The sequence below is a fragment of the Lactuca serriola genome, chromosome 3, assembly GCF_051521515.1.
Source record: "Lactuca serriola cultivar US96UC23 chromosome 3, Lser_US96UC23_V15, whole genome shotgun sequence".
Classification (NCBI taxonomy): domain Eukaryota; kingdom Viridiplantae; phylum Streptophyta; class Magnoliopsida; order Asterales; family Asteraceae; genus Lactuca; species Lactuca serriola.
The window spans coordinates 65,930,633-65,954,739 of NC_136410.1; the positions used below are offsets into that span (position 1 = coordinate 65,930,633).

Sequence of the window (24,107 nt, forward strand, 5' to 3'; positions counted from 1 at the left end):
ACGTCTAAACGAGACAGAAGGAGGGCACCAGCACATCCTGCATCTGATGTAGGGGACAAACATGTCCAAGTTTTTTAATTTGGTCACCCTAATCCTTAAAGTTTGACATGCTAACCAAACTTATCCCAAATCAATTCCTCTTGTAAAAGGGTTGTTATTTAAATTGCACTATAGCCCCTTCACTTATTATTGTTATTATTATTATTAATCATTATCCTTAATAATTTTCTTATTCATTCTTTTAACTTAATAAACCTTATTTTAATAACTTTAATTCATCTATTTCCCTATATAAATGTCATTTACATATTATCACCACTTATTTCACCTTAAAAGTTAGTCTTGTATAAAATAACTATCCATATTGTTTAATGACCCTATTTCGAAATATGTTGGCAGAAAACGAACATTACACTGCTGGAGAAGACTCGTGGTGGATGTTGTCAAGAGAATATAATCAACATAGAGTAAAAAATAAGCAATCTAGTCTCCCTGTTTAAAGATGAAAAAGGAAGATGAAGTGACTCGGATTATGATGACAAGTGCGGAATAGTAAAGATCAAGTGAATTACACAAACATGAAGAACACAAAGAGTAAATAAAATCATTTTAAACTCCATTAGAATAGTAAGATTACAAGTGGGTATTATTTCTCTCACTAAAACTAATCTCTCCAAAATGGGTCTTTCATAAAATGGGAGCCACTCACTTCCGATTTATAGGAAAGGCTAAACCCATTACATATTACTAGAGGGTAAGCCACATCCAAGGAGAACTTTGCACCGTAACATTCTCCCCATCAAAGTTAGGATTGGATGTCTCGGCTTCAACCTCCAAACAAGATCGCAATCAAGACCAACTCCCTCTCGAAGTAACACCGGTCTTCAAATCCGCAAAATGAATACCTGAGAAGCGACGAATACCAATTTCTATATTCTCCCCATTTTTATAATAAACAAAGGATTATAAAACCCACAAAGGATGAGAAGCGTTCAAGGAATATACTTGACAAAACTCCCCCTCGATGTGTGACAAAAATGCAACCGCGAAAATCTTGCATGAAAAACATTCACGAAAAGTCGAGAAAATTTTCCAAATTTTGTGAAAAAATTTTACTTTTAGGTGAGAATTGCAAGAATTTTGAAAAGTGGGTAAAAACTGTCAATTTCAAAAATTCTGCAGGGACCCGTTGCGCCAAATCAGCTTCAAATGCAAAACTTTACTCCAATTGCGAAACTAGGCATAAAGTGACAATTCACATCAACAGCATGGACCAAATTCGAAATAATTTCCCATTTCTCATAATTATACCGCAATGTCGAAACTAAGTAAAATCTGTCAAAGTGTTGAAACTTTAAGGATTCGAAATGATAATTCTTCATTCTTCACATAAAAGTGCACCAATGCGAAATAGGGTAATTTCTATCAACTTGGTAAAAGATGAGGGATTCGAAATAAAAAGTTTTGTTTTCTTCCCCAATTGTTGTCCACAATGCGAACGATAAACGCGACATCATAGCCAGTAGTCAAATTCTATCCCAATACATGTTCGATTCCAAGGCATTCGACCCCAAGACTACATCAGTCAAATTCGATATTGACCTTAAAGTGTTCGACTTCCAAATCCATTTACCGGTTAGACTTAGGGGGTGTTTGGCTTAGCTTTTTAGAAGCCAAAAGTCCTTTTAGGAAAAGATAGAAAGCAAAAGATGTTTGGCAAATGCATTTTAAAAGCTACTTTTGGATTTGAATACAAGTAAAAAATGAACTTTTTGGAAAAGTCAGGAAAACCTGACTTTTTGTTACTTTTCCAAAAATGACTTTGCCCCCTGAAAAGCCAAACACCCCCTTAACTCCAACTTGATTTCGATATCACCAAATTTGATTTCTCTATACAAATGAATTCGACCTCAAATCATTCAAATACACATCGAAGTCAACTCCTCCTCCATTTGATTTCAACACTCGATCAATTTTAATCAAACTCATATTTTCGATCCTTAAAAGCTATTACTTTCGATGTCCAGTTAGATACATCACCATTGAAATTGACTTCTCCATACAGACGGATTCGAATTTGACTCCAAGAACATTTGATCCCAATTCAGTTTCCAGATGCGAATTTCTAACTCAAATCAAACCCAACAACATTCATTCGACTATCATACCCAATGTTCAACTAAACTCCAATCAACCAACACATTCGATTCTAAGTCTTTCCCAGTACTCGAACAAACCAATCGAACAAAAAGAACATCAGTTTCAGTTTGAAACAACTCAAATCGACTAACCACTCAAATCCGCTTTCAACTCTTACTGCTAAACAAGAATGACTCCACACTAGTCGAACTTTCACATTCGATTTCAAGATTGATTTTAATCCAAAACTTGATTTCGAATAGAACCTTTCATCAAATGAATTTGAATTTCGAGTCACTTGAACGACACTCAAAAATCCTATTTTGACTTTTAGAAATCGATTAGAGTTGAGAGTTAAAAGCATATAAAATCGATTTTGATTCCAAGCTCTATATCGAACTAAACAACCAACAAGTAGTCGAAATCAATTTCTCAATATCGACTCAGATTCAATTTCGACTTTAAAGGCAAAACTAATTTCTTGATTCAAATCTAAAGAATTTGACGATACATCAAACTTTCAATTTCAATTTAGAATTAACTTTTGACTAAGGAACTTGATTTGCTTGACTTATGTACGATGAATAGTAACAAGATATTTGATTGGAATCGAATTGATGAACAGTAAAAGACTTTTGAATTTGGATAAAAACTTTGGGTTTAAAAATTAATTGAATCAACTTTGAAGTTTGGGCTTAGAAATTGGATCAATGAAGAGTAGACGAATTCAAATTTAGGCTTGATCAAAAAAATTATTGGATCATCAATGAGGCTTGAAACAAATTAAATCCAACAAATCAAAAACGATCAAAAATGAAAAACAAAAGCACGAATCGAAATTATAATTGAATTTCGAGAAAACCTGGATAGTTCATCAACATATCTTCAAGAACAAGGTATCGATCTCAACATGATTTTTTTGGAATCCATTTGAGAATTTGAGAAACTTTCCTGATGATTCTTTTTCCATTTGCAATACCCGAATCAATCATTGAAGATCTCGGTTCTTTTGTTGGAACAAGAAAATCTCCAATCTTCACATTGTACCACCCACGATGCATGTTTTACAATCCATTCTTATCATTTTTCTAAAATCTAACTTCATCTTCATGATAATCTTCAACAACTTTGGTTTTGGAATTCAAATTCATTGCAAAGCTTGATGATTGTTGCTTTGAAACCCAAATTTGCTTTATAGATTTTGGCATCATGACAACTTTTGAAGAATTTTGTTTAGAAACCCAATTGTTCTTATTTTTTATCTTCTTTTTCCTTTTCTTCTTTTTCTTCTTTTTTATATCTTGAAGTTTTGAATTCAATCAACATCATTCTTGACAACTTCAACTTTGCAATTTTGAATCAAATCTTTTTGAGTTTGATACATTTGAACTTCTTGGATTGAAGGATTTCTATACGGCACCATTCCTTCAAACAAATCACAAGAATTCATGCATTCACAGTTTTAGCTCCAATTAAACGAAAAACTTTCACATCTTCTTGATAATCACATTAAATTCCCTAGTATTGAACATCATGAACATGATGAACTTCAAGAACATCTTCAACAAACTCAATAACATGAAGATCATTTGGGTCTTCAATAAGAGAAACATATTCCTTTTTTAATAATTCTTTTTTTCCTTCCTTTTTATTAGCATAACAACACAACATATCCATGGTAATATCAATCAAACTACCAATCTTACCAAGAGGTTGAAATATCAATTTTCCATGATAATCTTTTAAGCCTCCATAAGAAATCAAAGTTTTCCATGTAATCAACCCGCCTTTCAACAATAACCCATAAAATTGTTTCTCATTAACTTTGTATTTCACATCTTTAATCATCATGGTCTAAGAATCATAAGCCAAATACACCATGATCACAAGAACGTGGATATTTCTATAGAGAGTAAGTGATTGTGAATGAAATCTCTAGAGAGAGAAAGTGAATATAAACCAAGTTCTAGAGAAATAAAGTGATATTAACAAGTATCCTAGAGAGAGAAAATAAAATTTTGAATCGGATCAAAGAATGAATTCGATTTCTAGAACAAAAACTCTCTGAAAGATGAAGAACTTACACCCATTTGAGATTCACCTGATCAAAAAATGTCATCATGGATCAATTCTTGAGAACCTCAAGAACACCTGCTCTGATACCAATTGTAGTGACCCAGATTATGATGACATTTGCGGAATAGTATAGATCAAGTGAATCACACAAATATGAAGAACACAAAGAGTAAATAAAATTATTTTAAGCTCCATTAGAATAGTAAGATTACAAGTGGGTATTGTTATTTCTCTCACTAGAACTAGTCTCTCCAAAATGGGTCTTACATAAAATTTGAGCCACTCAATTACTATTTATAGGAAAGGCTAAACCCATTACACATCATAAGAGGGTAAGCCACATCCAAGGAGAACTTTGCACCTTAACAAACAAGTCAGATTTTCTATAAGTGAAACCGATGCTAGTAATAAACTGGTCAAATATGTGGTACCAAGCTCGTGGTGCCTGTTTGAGGCCATAAAGAGATCTCTTGAGTAAGCACAAATGATCAGGAAGTGATTGGTTACGAAACCCCGGTGGCTAGTGCATGTAAACAGTCTTTAATAAGTCACCATAAAGGAATGCATTTTTATATCAAGCGCATTAACCGGCCAGTGATGAGAAACAGCCAAGCTGAGAACCGTTCGTATAGTAGCCCTCATCAAAATCAATCCCAGGTCGCTAACTACATCAGTTAGCCACAAGACGAGCCTTGTAGGAAGCTAAAGAAGCATCTGCCTTACACTTCTTTTTAAATAGTGAAATACAATTAAAAATATTAGCATTAACAAGAAGAGGTACAAGTTCACAAGTTTCGTTAGATATGAGTGCATTATAATCTTCTGTCATAGCATTTAGCTAATTAGGGTCTCGAAAAGCTTGAGAGTAATTATGAGGAACATGGGACGAGATTGTACTAACATGAAGATTTAACTTGTCAACTGGTTTAAAAATTCCATTAGGAGAAAGATTTGTCACATAGTGAATACGAAGAGAGGGTTGGGTGGAGTTGACCGGACGGGGAGATGTAGGGTGAGAAATAGAAGGCTCAATGTAAGGAGAGAACTGAGATGCAGAAATGTTAATACCTTTGGGAGAAGTATCGACAACATGAGAAGACGTGGTGGTAGAGTTGTTGGAGACCGGTCTGATGGTAGTATTAGAGTCAGTGGATACTTGCGGAGTGAAGAGTGGGATCTATAGGTTGAGCTGAATGGAATAGTTTATTGAAGATATTGAGAGACTCATCAACATTAAGAAATTCATGGTTAGGGGAACGGTCGGGGGAGATGGATCCAAAAGGAAAATGGACTCATCAAAGGTTACGTGACGAGAGATAATCATTTTGTTGTTATGAAGATTGAGACACTGAAAACCTCTATGGTTAGAAGGATAACCAAGAAAGATACACAGTACCGAATAAGGTTGGATTTTATGAGTGAGGCTGATATGAGGGTAGCATAAATATTCGAAGACACAAAGGTGCAAATAAGATGGGTGCACACTAAAATGTTTGTGATATGGAGTGTCATTTTTTAGGATGGTGCAGGGTAATATATTTAAGAGATGAGTGGCCATGTGAAGAGCTTCAACCCAATAAGTAGGTGGAAGATGGGCTTGAAATAAGAGGATGTGTATGATATTGTTAATGGTGTGAATCATACATTCGGATTTATCATTTTGTTGAGAGTTATATGGACAAGAAAAAAGCAGATGGATGTTGTGAGTGTCACATAGGTGGTGAAATTGAGTATTGTCAAATTCTTTACCATTATCACACTGAAAATGTAGCACCATGTTCTGAATCGTTTCCTAATTTGGGGCCATGACCCGAAGATCGGTTATCATAAGGCTTAGGTCCCTTGGTAATGAGATTCTTAGACCCCTTTGGGTGTGGAAATGTAGATTGGATGACCCAGGAGTTCGGTTTGTGTTTCGGAGCCCAAGGGTATATCGGTAAAGTGACAGTTCGGGCCTTTTATGAATTTTAGGTTTAAGTTCGGGAAGTTTTAAGGCAATTGAGAGTTAGTAGAAGTGTAGAGCTTCTCGTTACCTTTCCAGGGATATAAGGATCGTCGAAAATGGACTTAGAACAAAGAAGTAATAGCCTTCGGAATCTTGGTGGTTTAGGGCTAAGCCTAGTACACCGTGCGTACATGGAGTACACGGGGTGTACTAGGCAGGAGCATCACAGATTCCCTCTTAAGTACATTGGGCATACCAGGAGTACACAAGGCGTACTCTAGTCAGATCTAAACCCTAATTTAGGGTCTTGGACCCTATTTAATAGCCTGAACTCTACTCCAAACCTTCCTACCTTTAGCCTCCACCCCATTAAACCCTAGAAACCATGTGAGTGGTTCTTGAGTTTTTGGGGTGATTTCCTGGGTTTAGCTTCTTATTCAAGAGGAAGGATCTTCTTCAAGGAGTTTTGGATTGCTTAAAGCTTTTGGATCCTGACTTTGTGCATCTTGATCTATCTTATGGATGTATAAAGTCTCAATCTTGGTAGCATATATGTATAGATCTAGTTTTGGGTGGTACTTTATCATGTTTTGGTCCCAAGTTTGTGGTTCTTATGAGTTGAAGTTACCCTAAAACCTTTGAGCCCCATATTTGGCCTTTGTTGAGGTTATTAAGTCATAAAAATGTCATCTTGAGGGTTTTTGTTGAAGCATGCTAGAGTTGGTGTTCTTAGTTTGGATAAAAACAAGTTTTGGGCCCCGTTAAGGCATACAAAGGAGTAAAGTTGCCAACTTTATGTGTTAAGACTTTAATTAGGATCAAATCTGAGAAGTGGACTTAAAGGCTTAACCACTTAAGCACTTAATAAAGAGAATACATTGTTGGGAGTATGTTAGGTATACCTAGAGTGTACACAGCACGTACTGGTCAAGGATGGTGTACATTGGGCGTAGATTGAGTGTGCAGGGCGTACTCAGTCGTTTGACCATCGTTAACTTTTGTTCACTTTCGCACATTGGGCTATATTTTTGACTTTTAGGGTTTAGGCCTTGTTGGGCTAATAGTCTTTTGATATTGGGGCACTATAAGGCTTTGGGCCTTCTTGGATTAGGCCATGATGGGTTTTGGGCCTAACTAGGAGGTTGGGTCTTATTGGGCTTTTTAGGGCTATTAGATTGGGCCTCAGATTTTAAGCCAAGTGAGGAGAGGATAAAATGGACTTTTACTTGAGGGTTGGACATCAGACTAGGATTTCAGTTATGGGTTGTGGACCGATTATTAATTTGATATTATTTGATGGTGTTAACATGGGGATTTTTCTGTATTTGTAGACCGAGATTCTATCCGATAGATTCAACTACTTGAGCTGAGTTTTCCTCACTGTACCATGGGTCGAAGGCACCAATGTCGGCCCACTAGTTTATGTATTCTGGTGATAGGATAACGATATACCGGTATTTGGCTGAGTAGTAGATCTACATGATTATCTGTATTTTCTGGTTCTGTGTTTATGTTTATCTATTACATGTGTCGATATAGTATGGTTGGGTTGAGGTTGTATTGCTTTGTGCGGTAGCCAACAAACCCAGGAGCAATCAAGACATAAGTTGTGGGGCTCGAGGGCAAGTTAGACTTGTGTTGTGGGCTTGGGAGCAAATTTTGATATGAGTTGAGGGACCAATAGGCATACCAGGCTCATATTGTGGGCTTAGGGGTAATCCAGACTTATGTTGAGGACCTTGTAGGGGTATTCCAAACATAGGTTGTAGACCCAGTATATGTTGTTATATGTTGTGTGTGTTGGTACTTTGGGGGAACTCATTAAGCTTTGCATTATAGTTTGAGTTTATGGTTTCAGGTACTACAGAGGATTGTAGGAAAGCGAAGGTGTGATCTTGCACAACTTCTTGTTTTATGTCATTGGGTATTGGGAAAACTATGATTTTGAATAATGTTTTTGAAACACTGACTTCTTTTGTAAACAATGTTGTTAAATGATTTATTTTAAATTTTTTAACCTTCCTTGATTTTTGGAGTGTTACAGAAAATTTTGTATGTTGGCTTCAAATTGATTTTGAGCATAAGCATGGAAGTGAAGAAATTTATAGAACACTTCAGAATTCTTACATAACGGATATACCCACAAAAATGAGAAATATGATGTAATAACATAACATAATATCTAATATCACTATGACTTTGTAATGGAGAAGTCCAAATAACCGAATGTATAACTTGAAAAGGAAAAGAAACTTGAATTTTAGATAAAGCAAACGACAAACGAGTACGCTTGTCAAGTTAACAAGCATGACATAATGTAACGACCCAAATTTCACGTCCAAAAATTCCGTTTTAAAAACATTACTTTAGAAAATATTAATAGTTAAAAACATCGTTTGATCAAACCATAACAAAACGTAAACCATGTCTAAAAGTCAAATCATACAACCATCAAAATATCAGAGTATATATCCCAGAGAATCTCGTAAGTGCGGAAAACAGTGTGTGTGCATGATGTGCCGCTACCGCGCCGGCTCCTTCCCCTTCGACGAAGAGGTACCTGAAACCAAAACTGCAAACTGTAAGCACAAAGCTTAGTGAGTTCCCCCATCGTACCACATACCATACAAACAAATAACACGCATACTGCCAGGCTATTCTGGGGTGCCTGACTACCCGATACGGCCATTCTGGGGTGCCGACTACCCGTGTCAAGCCATTCTGGGGTGCGGACTACCCATGTCAAGCCATTTTGGGGTGCTGACTACCCATCGGTCCTAACAACCGACCCTCGGGGACTAGTCCCCTCCTACTACCACTATCGCAAATAACATAACAAGCCAACATGCAAACATATCATCACGTACTGTCAGACATTTCTGGGGTGTCTGACTACCCTCCGGTCCTAACAACCGAACTCTACTATTATCACATATAACATATCATGCTAGCATATAACATATCAGATAGTAGCAACCTAGATGATATCACAAAGACAATCATCTAACATACGACTCCTACTGGTGGGCCGGCATTGTGGCCGTAGACCCACCGCTACTGGAAGGTAACTCACCTCGAAGTAGCTACTGATCTGAGCGGGAACTGACTGTCTACTGCTGCTGCTGCTGCTCCGGAAATCCTCCGGCTGCAATTCCCACAACATACTCAATCAAACACTACTAACTGTCCTTTGGGTAAAATAACCATTTTACCCCTGATCATGACCTAAGTCAAAATCAGAGTCAACTTCCAGTTGACCCGACTCGCCGAGTTGGCTTTCCAACTCGCCGAGTCCCTACCCAAACGTTTGCCCTGAATCTCGTTCCTACTCGTCGAGTTAGGCGACGACTCGACGAGTTCTCCTTCTTAACAGATACTCAAGTCCTTCATCCTACTCGCCGAGTTGTATGAACAACTCGTCGAGTTCATCTTCATCCGATGAACACTTATGCTAAGACTCGCCGAGTTGTATGAACAACTCGCCGAGTCTGTTCTTGATCTAAGGAGATTGCCTTGAACTCGCCAAGTCAGGGCATTGACTCGCCGAGTACCTCCATAGATGAGTTCAGCTTCCGACTCACTGAGTCACACCTCGTGACTCACTGCTCACTCAACACTACGAAACGGGGACAAACTCGGAGACTCGCAAACAAACTCGCCGAGTCACATGAACGACTCGCCGAGTCGTTGCCATGCACCCACTAAATACACAGATTTGCTCGATTCCAGTCCATGCCATTCACAGATCTGGGCTTCTAGGACACGAATCAGACGTAAAGTTTCCAACTTTACGTGTAGATATTCACCAATATGGATTTTAGGGTTCAAAATGCCTCAAAAGGGTAGATCTAGGGTGAACAAGCAACATGGGTCCATAAAGCTAATAGATCTGAGCTCCTGGAGCTCAATCTTGCCTAGATCTAGAGGCCAATCAACTTATTACGCACCCTCAAGCATACACAATCTTGGAAATGGCTCAAAAAGGACTTTAATGGAGCTATAAGGGACAATAAGCTTAGAAACAGAGGGGAAACAAGCTATACCTTAGGGGAAACGTTGGAATGACACAGAGATGCTTGGCCTCCTTCTCCTCTTCTTGATTCCCTCTTCTTTTCCCACAAAACTTCAAGAATACCACAAAAACACTTCAAACTCACAAGGAAGCACGACTAGAGAAAGATACAGGGCTCTGAGGGTGAATGGGGACGAGGTTAGGGCGGATATGTTGTTTAAATAGGGTGCAAACCCCTGAAACTTAGGGTTTCATCCAACAGCTGTGACTCGCCGAGTCCAGGATATGGACTCGCCGAGTCGACAACTTAAACGTGTCCCGGGTCCCGCATCTACTCGGCGAGTCGGACCTGTGACTCGCCGAGTCCAAGGCTAAAAGAAGAGAAATACTCAAATAAGATTTACATACCAGGAACCAGGTGCTACACATAATAAAGGAGATTCCTTTTTATTACAAGAAATATACTTATTAAGGTCTAAAAAACGTAAAACATGATGACCGGGATGACCAAGCCTTTGATGCCACGTGGAAGGGCTGACATTGAGGAGAGCTTGAGGAGGAGAACTCATGACCGGATAGAGATCTCCAGTGCTATCACATCGGATGAGAGTTTGTTTGGTCAAGAAGTCATTCACAGAAAAACCAAAGGTGTTACATTTAATCGAACATTTATTATCATGAGTAAATTGACGGGCAGAAATAAGATTTTTGATGATTTGGGGATAATAAGAACATTTTGTAAACGTAAAGTACGAAAGGGATTGAGACTAAGGGTAGTGTTGCCCGATTGGACAACTGGAATTCGAGACCCGTTCCTACTAAAAAGAGAGAAATTATTGCACTTATTTGTAATAGAATTTAGGATACCTGCATCGTTATTGAGGTGAGCGGTCACCCTAGTGTCCATGTACCAATTTGTGTTTCCCGAATCTTGAAGTCTCATAGTACTGAATGCTTGAGGTAAGATAGTTGCTTGATCGACAGATGGCGGGTATTGAAAAAACTAAAAACCGTTTGGATGATAAATGGGTTGTCCACTGTTGGGCTGACCAGAAGTAAGCATCGCCTGTTGTTTCTGAGATGGAGTGACATTGGACCACTAGGTTGTTTGGCGTGGATGCGTCAGACCTGCAGAAAATGGCCATTGGGCCAATGGAGGAGGCTATGGAAAAGATCACACTGAGGAGGGTAAGATATGGGCCAGGCATAGAACCCTTCCCACGCAGCTGAATTGTGTGAGAAGCCACCACTGTCGTTTGAACAACCACCTCGTATGTTGTCATTTCTCCCACCAGAACGACCAGACCATCCGCCCCATTGATGATGCCCCCCTCTGTCACGAATTGATGAGCCACGGTTGGAGTTTGGCTCTCGATTTTGATGTTGGGTATTGAGGATTGTCGGGGCAGAAGGTGTATCAAGATGCGGGGATTGTACAAGTCAATTATGCTCTTTATTCATCGATTGTTCTTCAAGAGTAAGCATGGAGTGCATCTCCAAGAAGGTCGGAAAAGGTTTTTGATGGCGGATCATTGTAACAATGTGATAGAACTTTGGCGGCAGTCCGTTTAAGGCATAGATGACAAGATTTTGTTCGTTCACCGAGGAACAAATATTAGAGAGCAAATAAGATGCAGACTTAATATTAATGTGGTACTCCATAATAGTTGAGTCTCCAATGGTTAGAGAGTACATTTCATCATCCAATTCCATGGCTTTACTTTCTTTATTCTCATGAAAGAGATCATCAATCGCTTTCCAAACTTCAGTAGCAGTGGCATCGGGTACAAGAATGGATTGAAGGGCAAATTGAGTGAGAGTCCCATATAACCATTGTTTGACAATGTTGTCAACCTGTTTCCATGCTGCAGACTAATCTATGGGTTGTTTTTAGGAGGATGAAGACGAGTTATCAAGATGATCGTATATAGAGTACCCAATGCAATGTGTTTTGAACAGCTCTTTCTAGGAATTGTAGTTTAACCGATCAATATCAAGAAAAATATAGACATAAGATTTGATGTCTGTTATACCATTGATCTTATGCGATGGACTAGAAGAGGGAGTGGAAGAACCTGTGTCTGGCATGATGAAGATGAACATGGGAGAAGATGTTGCGAGAGAAAAAAAAATTAAGTCGGGGCAGTCGACACGTAAGGATCGGAGGCTAGGTTTAGCATGTATCCTCTGATACCATGTTAACACATATAATTCTCATGAATTGGCCTTAGGTCGTGCATTCCTATATATACATATATATATATATATATATATATATATATATATATATATATATATATATATATATATATATATCATACAGTATCACTACTGGAAAATTGGCTATAGAGTACACCCCCATCTAATACGGTTGTAAAAAAAACCCGTATTATAAAGGGATAAATAAATACAATACACACAATTGCAGCATCTAATACGGTTAATTGCAGCATCTAATACGGTTAATGAGATGTACAAGAAACAAAATCAAATAACTAACAATACGCCCCCATTTTTATTAAGTACGGCTAATACCTAAATTAAATGTGGCTAATACCTAAATTGAATACACCTCCTCCTCCTCACATACTTAGCTTCCTCCTCCCACACTAATCGGTCCTTCATCTCCATCTCCCCTGTCGCAACACCATCATCATCGGCCAGCCTCACCTCGCTTGGCACCTCCAATAATTCAACCAACCTGAAAATCCCACCACCAGACCTGCGGTTCAAATTTAAAGGGTAAGAGCTTTGATTTCTGTTTTTGCAATAGAAAAACAAGAGCAGAAATACAAATACAAAGGAACTACAACTGTTCACGAAGGACAAGGAAGCGTTTTGGCTTTGATGGAGATGCAAAGTTTTCCAAGTGTGATGCCACTAATGGATTCATTAAAAATGTCTTGAGTTGAGTGTTGATCAAATGACCAAAATGCCCTTTCATTCATGGTATGGTTTCCTCACTTTTTTTCAGGTACATCAAAGAAGGATTAGAGAATTAAAAAGGACAATATGGTCATTTTGGCATATCTTCCTCTGAGGATTCCTGATCAGCAGTCTCAAAAAATTCTTATAGTAATTGTTGATAGAATTTTGAGTCATGGAGTAGTTAAGCATCACAAACTGTTGGGATAACAATTCTTTTCTCAAACAGTAATTGGCTTTCCAGTTGTTAGATAGATGTGTTAATTGCTTTGCTTATTATATGTGTTGTGTTATTTGCTTCTGTTAGATGTTGTTATCTATACATAAAGAAACAACAAGCAAGGGATATAGAAGTTTCAACATATTCCTCTTCGGTCTTCATTTTGATATTGGGCTCTGTCAAAGTCGGTCAAAAAGTCAACAAATGGAAAGGCGGATGTTTTTTATTATTTATTTATTTATTTATTTATTTATTTATTTATTTATTTTATGATTGGTGACTTAAATAATTAAACAATTGAATGTCTAAAGTATAAAAAGCTTATATTGTAAATGTAAAAACTTGAAAATCAATTGACTAGAAAATTAAAATTAACACTGCTGAGTGGAATCCATTTGCATTGTCCAGAAACACAAAATGATTGATTATTCACAAAACCATTATTCACAAAGGAATGGAATTGATAGGCGAATGGAATGACTGATTCCATTCCTGTCATAGAAAAGAAAAGAGACGTACATAACAAAAGAGAGGTACATAACAGAAGCATATAGAGATGTGCATCAAAAAAGTGTCCAGGTTTGTATGATGATATAAAAGTACAATTTTACCCTTGGGGTAATATATATTTAATTTGACCATTTTGCCCCTTTATAGGCCATGAAAGCACGAATGGGCGATCTTGGACAGAGCTTAGGAATGACCCAAGGTTTGGGCAACCAGTTCAAGCAATAATCGAAATTCCCAGTTTGCCCTCGTCCTTCAGAAAGCTGCAGTTTTGTAGACTAACTGTGCCAAAAGGTCAATATTACCCCTCAATTTTTAATAATAATAATTGTAGCTGTTCTTGTTCAGTTTATTGATTCAGCCACTTGACTATTTTTTGTATTTTATCCTTTTTTGTATTTTCATCCTAATTTTTATTTTTTATGATTTGTTTCATGTAAGAAGAATTGTGGGGTAACACAAGTGACTTTTTTTATTTTTATTTTTTATTATTTTAGGTTTGTTGTCGGTTTTCAGATAAAAAAAAAAAGCAGTTTGTTGAATGAAGAAAGGAAATCATAGGGACTACTGTTAGAAAAAAAAACACTAAAATTTCGTATTTAATCTTATCCAAGTCATGTTACTATACTAATGCTTTGATATATTCCATGCCGAGTACAAGGGAAGAAAATACCATGAGGCAATTAAATTCAATAGGAGATTGTTATGAGTAAAAATACTTGAAATAAAAAAATTAAATAACAAAGTTGTTCATTACGTTTATTTTAAAACTTAGACGGATGTTCGCAGGTACGTAAGAAATATAGATTTTGACTTTCTTCCACGACGAATAAAATTCTCCAGCTCTATTACTTAGAGTTGTTTATACGAAACCTTAGCCTTCTGCCGATGACGCCTCCGCCTCTGGCCAACGACGCCTCCGCCTCCGATCTCTGGTCAACGAGACAGACGAAGTCTCCTACTCCGGCCTGCAGCCGCTTCTGCCTCCTTTTTTCACGTTGTTTACAGGTACGCTCGGACTTTGGGTGTAGTTGATTTATTCGTTGATTAATGTTGTGTTTATGACAATGTCTTCTCTGTGTACGACATATTACTTCATATTTCTGGTTGATAATCCTAGAAAGCATCATCGACTCTGTTTTGAACTTCATCTGTTGTTGCTCCAAAAAGAAAAAAATTGTCCTCTCCAACTTCCTTCCTGATTTCAACATTAGCCCCATCTAATGTTCCTATAATCAGGCATCCATTGAGTGCAAATTTCATATTACTTGTCTCATTAGCTTCCATTCCAGCTGTACTTATATGCTGTGACACCTCACTTCCTGGTATAAGAGGAGCTGTATACACCAGTAGTGCTATAATTATTCTGTAAATCCCATTATGCTAAGTTGTTGGATATAAATATAAAACTACTTCATCTATTATTAATGATTCAGTTCTTGGTTGCCAAACTTTCTAATTCTGTTCCAATCGAGTTAGTTGATCAGCTGTTAACTGATTTCAAGGTTACCACAATTTTACCACTTATGTGACACAGAATCACTATTTGCTGTGAAATTAGCTTTTTGTATGAAGGTTTGAAATTGAATAAGGAAATTTGAAATTGTTCGAGGTTGAACTTAAGCTACATTTTGCAAAGGATATAGTTGATTGCTGAAATTATTCTACTTGTAACATTTTCTTTATAAATCTACATAATTATCATTATATACTTATGAAGCTAGCATTTTTCCTTTCACCACATTCATTTGAAACTCTCATTCATTTTTCCTTTCACCACATTCATTTGAAACTCCTATGTCTTTTCAATTTCTTTCCAATAATGATTATAATTTGGTTAATAAGTTTAAATAAATATAAAACCTAAAATGTAATCATATATAAACTAAATTTCAATATTAAAAGAATATATTTTCTTCTACTTATAAAGTTATGTTTTTAACTTTTAACATATTATACTTAATTTATTAGGTCTAATATGTTGTTGTATGTAAACCATTATCATTTTAAAGCTACAACTTTTGCAAAAAATTGTATAAAATACTTAAATTGTTAATTTAAATATAACCTTACATGATCAACTTAAATATAAATTTTAGTTCAACTTAAACAACCTAAAGAATATTTTATAAATAGTTAAAAGTGATAAATTGTAGTGTCTTTCTAATAATGATTATAAGTTGGTTAATAAGGTTAAATATGTATAAAACCTAAAGTGTAATCATAAAAAAACTAAATTTCAATATTAAAATAATATTTTTACTTCTACTTATAAAGTTATGTCTTTAACTTTTAACATATTATACTTAGTTTATTAGATTTAATATGTTGTTGTATGTAAACCATTATCAATTTAAAGCTACAACTTTTGAATAGTTTGGACAAAATACTTAAATTGTTAATTTAAATATAACATTACAGGGTCAATTTCAATATAAATTTCAGTTCCACTTAAAAAGCCCAAAGAATATTTTGTGAATAGTTAAAAATGATCAATTGTAGTGCTAAATGCAAAAACTAAATTGTAATATCAATTTAACTAAAATATTTCCTAAAGATATTGTTATAATCGTTAAATTCTTTTAAATACTTAGCTTAAAATAACTTACAATAACAATAGTTAAAAATAACAATATAAATGATTATATTGTTATCTTTAAAATGAAATAAAAAAAATTGTTTTATGTTTTAAATAATTACAATGATAGAAATTAAAACGTTAAACAAATAAATTTTAAAAAATTAATTAATAATAACTACAACTGTAAATAACATTAAACTATATATTATATTTTATTTTATTCAAACCGCGGGTAGAGGTCATTCAAAAGATTGAGATTATGCAGTTTTAATAGATGTATATATTATATATAATTCAAAATAGAGTAAATTGCATGAATGGTCCCTATGGTTTAGAGTAATTTGCGTGTTTGGTCCCTGACTTATTTTTTTAACTAGGAAGGTCCCGACTATTTGTTTTTATTATGCACTTGGTCTCTGTCTTACCTAAAAAGACTATATGTTCCCTTGATTTTCTAATTTATTTAAATAAACACCCCCAACCCCACCCATTTACCTTACTTTACCTACCCCACAATTTTTTTCCTATTTAATAATAGTTTTTTTAGGTAAGACAGAGACCAAAAGCGTAACAAAAACAAACAGTATGTACAAAATGCATAACAAAAACAAATAGTAGGGACCTTCCGAATTAAAAAAACAAGTTAGGGACCCAGCGCACAAATCACCCCAAACCATCGAGACCGTTCGTGTAATTTACTTTTCAAAATAATCAATATATTATATCTCCTTAGTATACGAATTAGTATATCAAATTTAACAATATCATTATTGTTATATTTTAAAAAAACATGTAAAGATTTCAGTTATATAGATGCTTCTGCGCAACGCGCGGGCATTCGCCTAGTTGTAAATATAAACACATTAGAATATTAGATACCCTTTCAAAAGAGTGTACTATGCATGTAATGACAAGAGTGTAATATTTGATTTAGTCCAAGCCAGGGTGTGCTTGAAAACTTGTAAAAGGATATGACAGTTTTAATGCACTCTCAAACAGATGTCAATGCATTTGAACACGTTACAAGGAATGAAAGTAAATGAAAGGGAATTAGAAGTTTGGCAGCATCGTATTTTGTTCATTCTCTCTAACCTCTTTGGTGGAAAACCATCCATAGCATCATAAAACTTCAAACCTTCTTCAAGTTCTCCTAGATTAAGTCCAAAAGGTAGGTGGTTTTGCTTCCATACTTTTATCTCTTTAATCTTCAAGGTTTGAAATCACCATTCATGGTGAAAATCAACACACCTCCAAAAACCTTAGTTTCTTATTTGAATTTTTTTGGTTAGGGTTAAAGATTAAGCTTAGGGAAGAGCAGGTTGTGAGATAATCTAATTGCACTTAAACTAGTTACTTGTACCTCCTGCAGACCCACAAGGAGTTACTAGATACCTATTTTCTACAGATGGAATTAATGCGTTTTACTTCTCTGTTTTTAACCATTTTGTTATGATCTGATTAAGTTTAGGACTACAAAATCTGAGCCAACGTCTAGGAGTAATGCCCAAATTTCTTGTTTGGTCATATTGACACATAATCTACAAATAACTCTACCTTTAAGATGTCACTGTGCAATTGTGCTACACCATTAACCTGTCAAAATAGATAAAAACAAATGGGCTCAATTGATGGGAGGCTAAACCTCACACAAATATTATATAAAATTAGTTGTCTTTCCTACATTTATAGCATTCAAACATCTTACCGTATGCCCAAAAACCTGACACAAATTTGCCATGCGGACAACTGCCTTTATTTGACCATTCTTGCAGTACCCATCAATAGGGGTTGAATATAAATTGCATCATATTTGTTTTTTTCCATCAATGTAACTCTTTTTTGTTGTATTTGATTATAAATTGCATCATATTTCTTTTGAGAGTGCCAATGGTAGCTATCTTGGTCCTTAAAAGCTTTCTCTTACAGTTTTGGTCCTTATTTTTATGTTATATAACCATCAAGGTCTCTATCACATTTTTTTGGTATGATTTTTTTTCTTTTTTTATGTTTTGATCTACTATAAAAAAACGTGTCATAATCTTCTCATTAGTTGGATTAAGTCATAATCTTTAACATATCTTTACCCTCATCATTTTCTATCATCATTTTTATGCTCATTTTCTTATAACCAGGTCTGAGGTTATACATTGGAAATTTTCCATTACATATGGATGAGGTACTAGTGAAAACAACCAAGAGCAGGAGGATCTGTATGGTAGAAATAAAAACCAAAAAAAGAAGTGTTGGTAAACCCAAAACGAAACATCTTGAAGCCAGGTATAAACTTACCTTGGGTATCTTCAATTTTATATAAAATTTTGGTTTTTTTTTGGTGTTCGAGACTCTTAGAATTAATTATACGAGTGTTTATGCTTTTGTAGGAATACAATGGAACGTCCAGAAAAGAAAAGAGAAGTGTGACATTGATCAGAGATCACTCCAAAGAATATCTATCAAATTTAACAGTTGAGTTCGATCACTTTGGTAGAGCTATTGGACCTAACCGCTTTAAGTTCACCGGTTATCGTGGAGTGACTACGAGGAAGATGATTTCTATCCTGATAGATAGTTGGGATTTAGTGGATCAATGCGACAAAGATCAATTGTGGTTAAACATAAAGGTAAAACTCAATTCAGCACACTTTTGATATCATTTAATACTAGCAATCACAATTTCCTGCCATGTTATTCTCTTGTATCATACAAGTTGTATCATATCATATACCTAAAAGTTGTTATCTTCATTTTTTATTTAAAAAAGCAGAATTATTGGCATATACGAGATGATGATCATAAAGCACAAGTACTTAGAGATTGCAACACGCATTGGAAGGCCTACAAGTCAGAGATTCTTAAGTTGTGGGACAATGGTGTCAATCCAGTAAAAAAATACCTATACCTTGACAAAGCAATGTGGAAAAAATTCCTTGTTCTAAAATCCACGGAAGAATTTGAGGTATGTTTGAGTTTATTCTTATTTATAATATTATTATGTTTTACTATTTCTAATTGTTAGATATTTTTTTTTCATTTTTGTTTATTGTAATAAAGGCTCACCTTTGTTAAATAACAAAATTTTTATCTTAATTTGTTTGTAGAACATTTGGAAGGACAAAAAACCATTTTCTAGTGAGGAATTGGAGGAACGTGTTAAAACATGGATGAGAACTTTTGGTGATAAAGTGAAGCCTTTTTGTAAGGTACCCAAATTGTATTTCTTGTTGTATTTGCTAATATTTTTTATACTATGGAGAAGTTTTCACCCTTGCATTGCTATAGATGAAGTTGTTAATGGCAGGAAGGTCCTATAATTTGAGTTTTCTTCGTTAAAAGTTATTTGAGATTTTGAATCCTAAGTTTTCTTGTTAATTTTTGTAGGCATACAATGAATCAACCACAAAGGGGAAAGAGAGGTTTGAGGTGACAAAGGGGAAAGAGAGGTTAGAGATGTGACATTAACAAATTTTTTTCTGTTTAATGAACTAAGTTCATTGTAATTTTTTTTCTATTTCTGAAAATGAAAACATGATCAGTGATGTCCCACTTCTTATGGTTGGAATGGAATCATATAATAGGTTTGTATTTTGTAGAGATTGATCATTCGGTTACATTCACATGGTAATCATATAGTAGCTTTGCAGAAATTGAAAAGTTTGTTTCAGTTAGAATGGTGATCCATGTGTTTCACAACATCCATGGACTGGAATTGGCTGTTTAATAAGGCTGGAGTGGAATTGTCTGTTTAATAAGGCTCTGGAATGCAAAGGGGATGTGAGACATCAAGTACGGTTGTTTATTGGTGTATTAGATGTGTATATATGGCTTGAGACATCAAGTACGGTTGTGTATTGGTGTATTAGATATGTATATATGACGTATTAGATGATTGTATGCGATGGTTATAAAAAGTAGATAGGATAATATAATACGGTCAAATAGCCGTACTCTATTATGCATGTAATCTAATACACCCCTCTACTAATACGCCCTCTATGTACATATTATATTTACAGTTTCAACCGTACTCTATTAACCTTTTTCTAGTAGTGTATGGGCTTAGTATGAGAACACGGGCTAAATACATGCCAAACCAATCTAACAAAATGGGCTATACAATACATACAATATATACGCTAACCATAATGATAAAATGGATAACTTTAAGCACACAAAATCATTGTTATGGGTAACATTTATAATGATTACAAACACAATAGGTCATTGCAATTTATACTTCTTAAGCACATTATATGGATTCTCGTTGGAGAGACGTGGATTATTATTCACAACTATTGATTGATGCAACTCATTTAATCTCTATGCATTCGAATAAGTCATGACATTCCATGCAATAAACTTGTTAATTTGTCGATTATCATTCCAACTCATTTTTTTTATCTCAACTGTCGACGTACATTTTTAGTAAACGACTATATTCATATTTCGCACTAAGGAGCGGATGACACAATTGAACATTTGGTGGTTTGGGCTAATTAGATGGGCCCAATCCTTTGTAGACTACTAAGTAGTAAGTAGTAACGCATCTTATAGGTCTTAACAAATCCATCAATCTTCTTAGAAGCCCAACTAGTGATCGGTGGCCTAAGGCTAAGAGGTTAAGAGTTAAGACCCATGAAAGTACACTTTTTGTAGACCTTATATCTTCCTTCCTGATCACAATCTATGTCAAATTACATAATTACCCTTGGGATCCTACTTCCTCCCTGTTGCCACCTATGGCCATGGGCCTAAACAAGATTTCTTTTTGGAAGTTTCCAGGTAGTAATCAAACTCTCACGCACGCACACTCATGACTCACCAATATAAAAGAGGAAAGCTAAAATATCCCTTCAAATCTCTCACTCAACCCCCCTAAACCAAAAAAAAATAAAAAAAATCTTTTTCAAGATTTCTTCAAGCCAATATAACTAAGAAGCATTTAATCCACTCGTCAAGAATGTCAAATTGGTGCTACATGTGAAGTATGATATGGGTAAGCTAAATCTTTAAGATCTGGGTTTAATTGCATTTTCTTTATATTTATTAAAGTGGGTTTCTTGTAATATCAGCTAAACACTATTTGAATCGCTTGTTTATTGAGTTTATGAATTGGGTGTTGATCCAAGAAGATGCTCACCAATTAAAAACCCTTTCTTTACACTTCACACCCTTCAAACACACACACAGAAGTTTTCTCCAAGAAAACTCTTCCAAACTTGATGATTGTTGTAGCATTTCATATCTACTAACATGCGCCGGATCAAACCCCTCATCAAACAAAACATTTCTCCTTTTTCTTCTCCTCCCAGTAACCATAAACCTCACTCATCTATAATCTTCGCTAGAATTAGTGTGATTGTATTGGGAGTTGTGTTCGTCGTCTGTTGTTTACTTCACTTTCTTGCAAGATACCTCATGAAGAAGAAAAGATCATCATCATCTTCTTCATCTTCAAACTCTCATCATCAATCTTCAAGATTTCAAGAAAGTAACGATAACGATGATGTCGCCTACGAGAGGCAACTACAACAGCTCTTCCATTTACACGATTCCGGTTTAGATCAAGCTTTCATTGACGCTCTCCCATTGTTTCTTTACAAAGAACTAATGGGGTCAAAAGAACCCTTCGATTGTGCGGTTTGTCTTTGTGAATTCTCAGAACAAGATAAGCTAAGGTTGCTACCTTTATGCAGCCATGCTTTTCACATTCATTGTATCGACACTTGGTTGCTTTCAAATTCGAGTTGTCCTTTATGCAGAGGCACACTTTTTACTCCTGGATTTTCGGTTGAAAATCCAGTCTTCGACTTCCATGATGATTCAAGGGAAGAAGATGATCATGTGTTAGGGGTATCTTGTAATTTTAAGCAATCTGGAGGGGGGAATGAAAAGTTGGTGTATCCGGTTAGACTTGGCAAGTTTAGAGCCACAAATGGTGAGAAAAGAGATGAGAAAGAAGTGGGGGAGACTAGTAACAGTAATCTTGATGCAAGAAGGTGCTTTTCAATGGGATCTTATGAGTATGTGGTGGGAAACTCGGAGTTACAGGTGAGATTTTGCCCTAGTAGGGGTAATATTGGAAAAAAATATTTGGGTATTGAGAAAGATAAGGGGAATAGTTCAGTTGACGGGGGTAGTGATGGAAAGAAAATTAGTAATAGAAGCAAAGGTGAAAGCTTTTCTGTATCCAAGATTTGGCTTTGGTCAAAGAAAGATCAACATAAATTTCAAGACTCTTTAGTACCCATATGATTAGTTCTTGAAAATGTAAGGTTACCATCAAGAAAGTTGAATCCCAGTAATTTTCATCGTTAATTTAGTTCATTGTTTATGGTAAAGTGACTTGTACATCATGCTGAGGGAGTTGTACCATTGTTTGAATGTGGAAGTTTGGACCAAGTAATCATCAAGTGTTGATGATTTTTTTATTATCTTTTTTATTGTGATCTTGCTGAATGATTTTATGTTATTATATCTGACTTGCTTTATTGAACATGACAAAGTGTATTCAAAAAACTTTATTTTCTTATTGAAATTTGCTTCTCTTTCCCTCCCAAAACATTGTGAATATTATTATATTACACCCAATGCAATGCCAAATAATGTCAATTCATAAGTTTACTTGACCCTTCGAAGAAAACCGTATTCCTTCATTTGAGTGGACCAAATCACTTTATCTTATATATATATATATATATATATATATATATATATATATATATATATATATATATATATATATATATATATATATATATATATATATATATATATATATATATATATATATAACCTGGTTGATATGTGCTCAGTGGCGGATCCAGAATCAAATTTAACTGGGGTCCAAAAAATACAAAAAATTATAAAATTCTGAAAATGTAATTTATTTTTAGATTTTTGAAGTAAAAAAAATGTCAATGAGGGTATTTAATGTAAAAGTGGTGCCAAAGAGGGAATTTTTAGTAAAACTTAGATTTTTGGAGGGCTGTTTAGTAGTAAAATTGTGGGGCCCACTTCCAAGTGGGGTCCATAACCCTACTTAAAGGGGCTAGATCCGCTACAATATGTGGTTCTTATAAGTTTGAAGGTACCTCCCCCCCCCCCCGGCAGAGGGTCTAAGGAATCAAATCAAATGATGAAACTTCTTAGCTTAATGCAAAATTTGGTGATCTCCAATCAAAGGGATAAGGGTTTATGAGAATTGGATCTAGGAGATGATTTCACGGTTGTTTTGGCAACACAACTAGTTGTCAATGGCAACCACCATTAAAGACCATATGTAATACCTTCAACGAAAGCATTTGTGGCTACCATCCCGATGTCTCGTTGTGGGTCGTGGTTGGTCATTTGTGGTACTTTCCACGATCGACAACAACCAATCAATACACTCTTCCTCCTTGACCCGTTGACTAGCCGTTCAACGTCTAAAAATTTCAATTTTTCTTATATAAATAAACTTTATCGATATAAACACAGCATTTAAATAAACCTTACCTACATTTCAACCATTCCTCTCTTATACTCTCAAAATCATATTTATGGATTCTTTTTACAAATTTTGATTCGGATGATGATAGAGAATGTATCTCAACATTCTTCAATGTTGTGCAACACATACACAATGAAGAACATACGGATGCTATGCGTACAAAAGCGGTTGTCAATCGAGATCGCCAAGCCGCACATGAATTATTGGTATGTG

The 24,107-nt window shown here is 35.4% G+C and overlaps 1 pseudogene across 1 annotated transcript; it reads left to right on the forward strand.

Annotated features, from left to right (window-relative positions):
- The first annotated feature begins 21,208 nt into the window (after positions 1-21,208).
- LOC145092506 (RING-H2 finger protein ATL46 pseudogene) lies at positions 21,209-22,836 on the forward strand (annotated as a pseudogene). Its single transcript, XR_013702565.1, has 2 exons — positions 21,209-21,398; positions 21,475-22,836. The product of XR_013702565.1 is annotated as an RING-H2 finger protein ATL46 pseudogene (transcript).
- Positions 22,837-24,107: the final 1,271 nt, after the last annotated feature.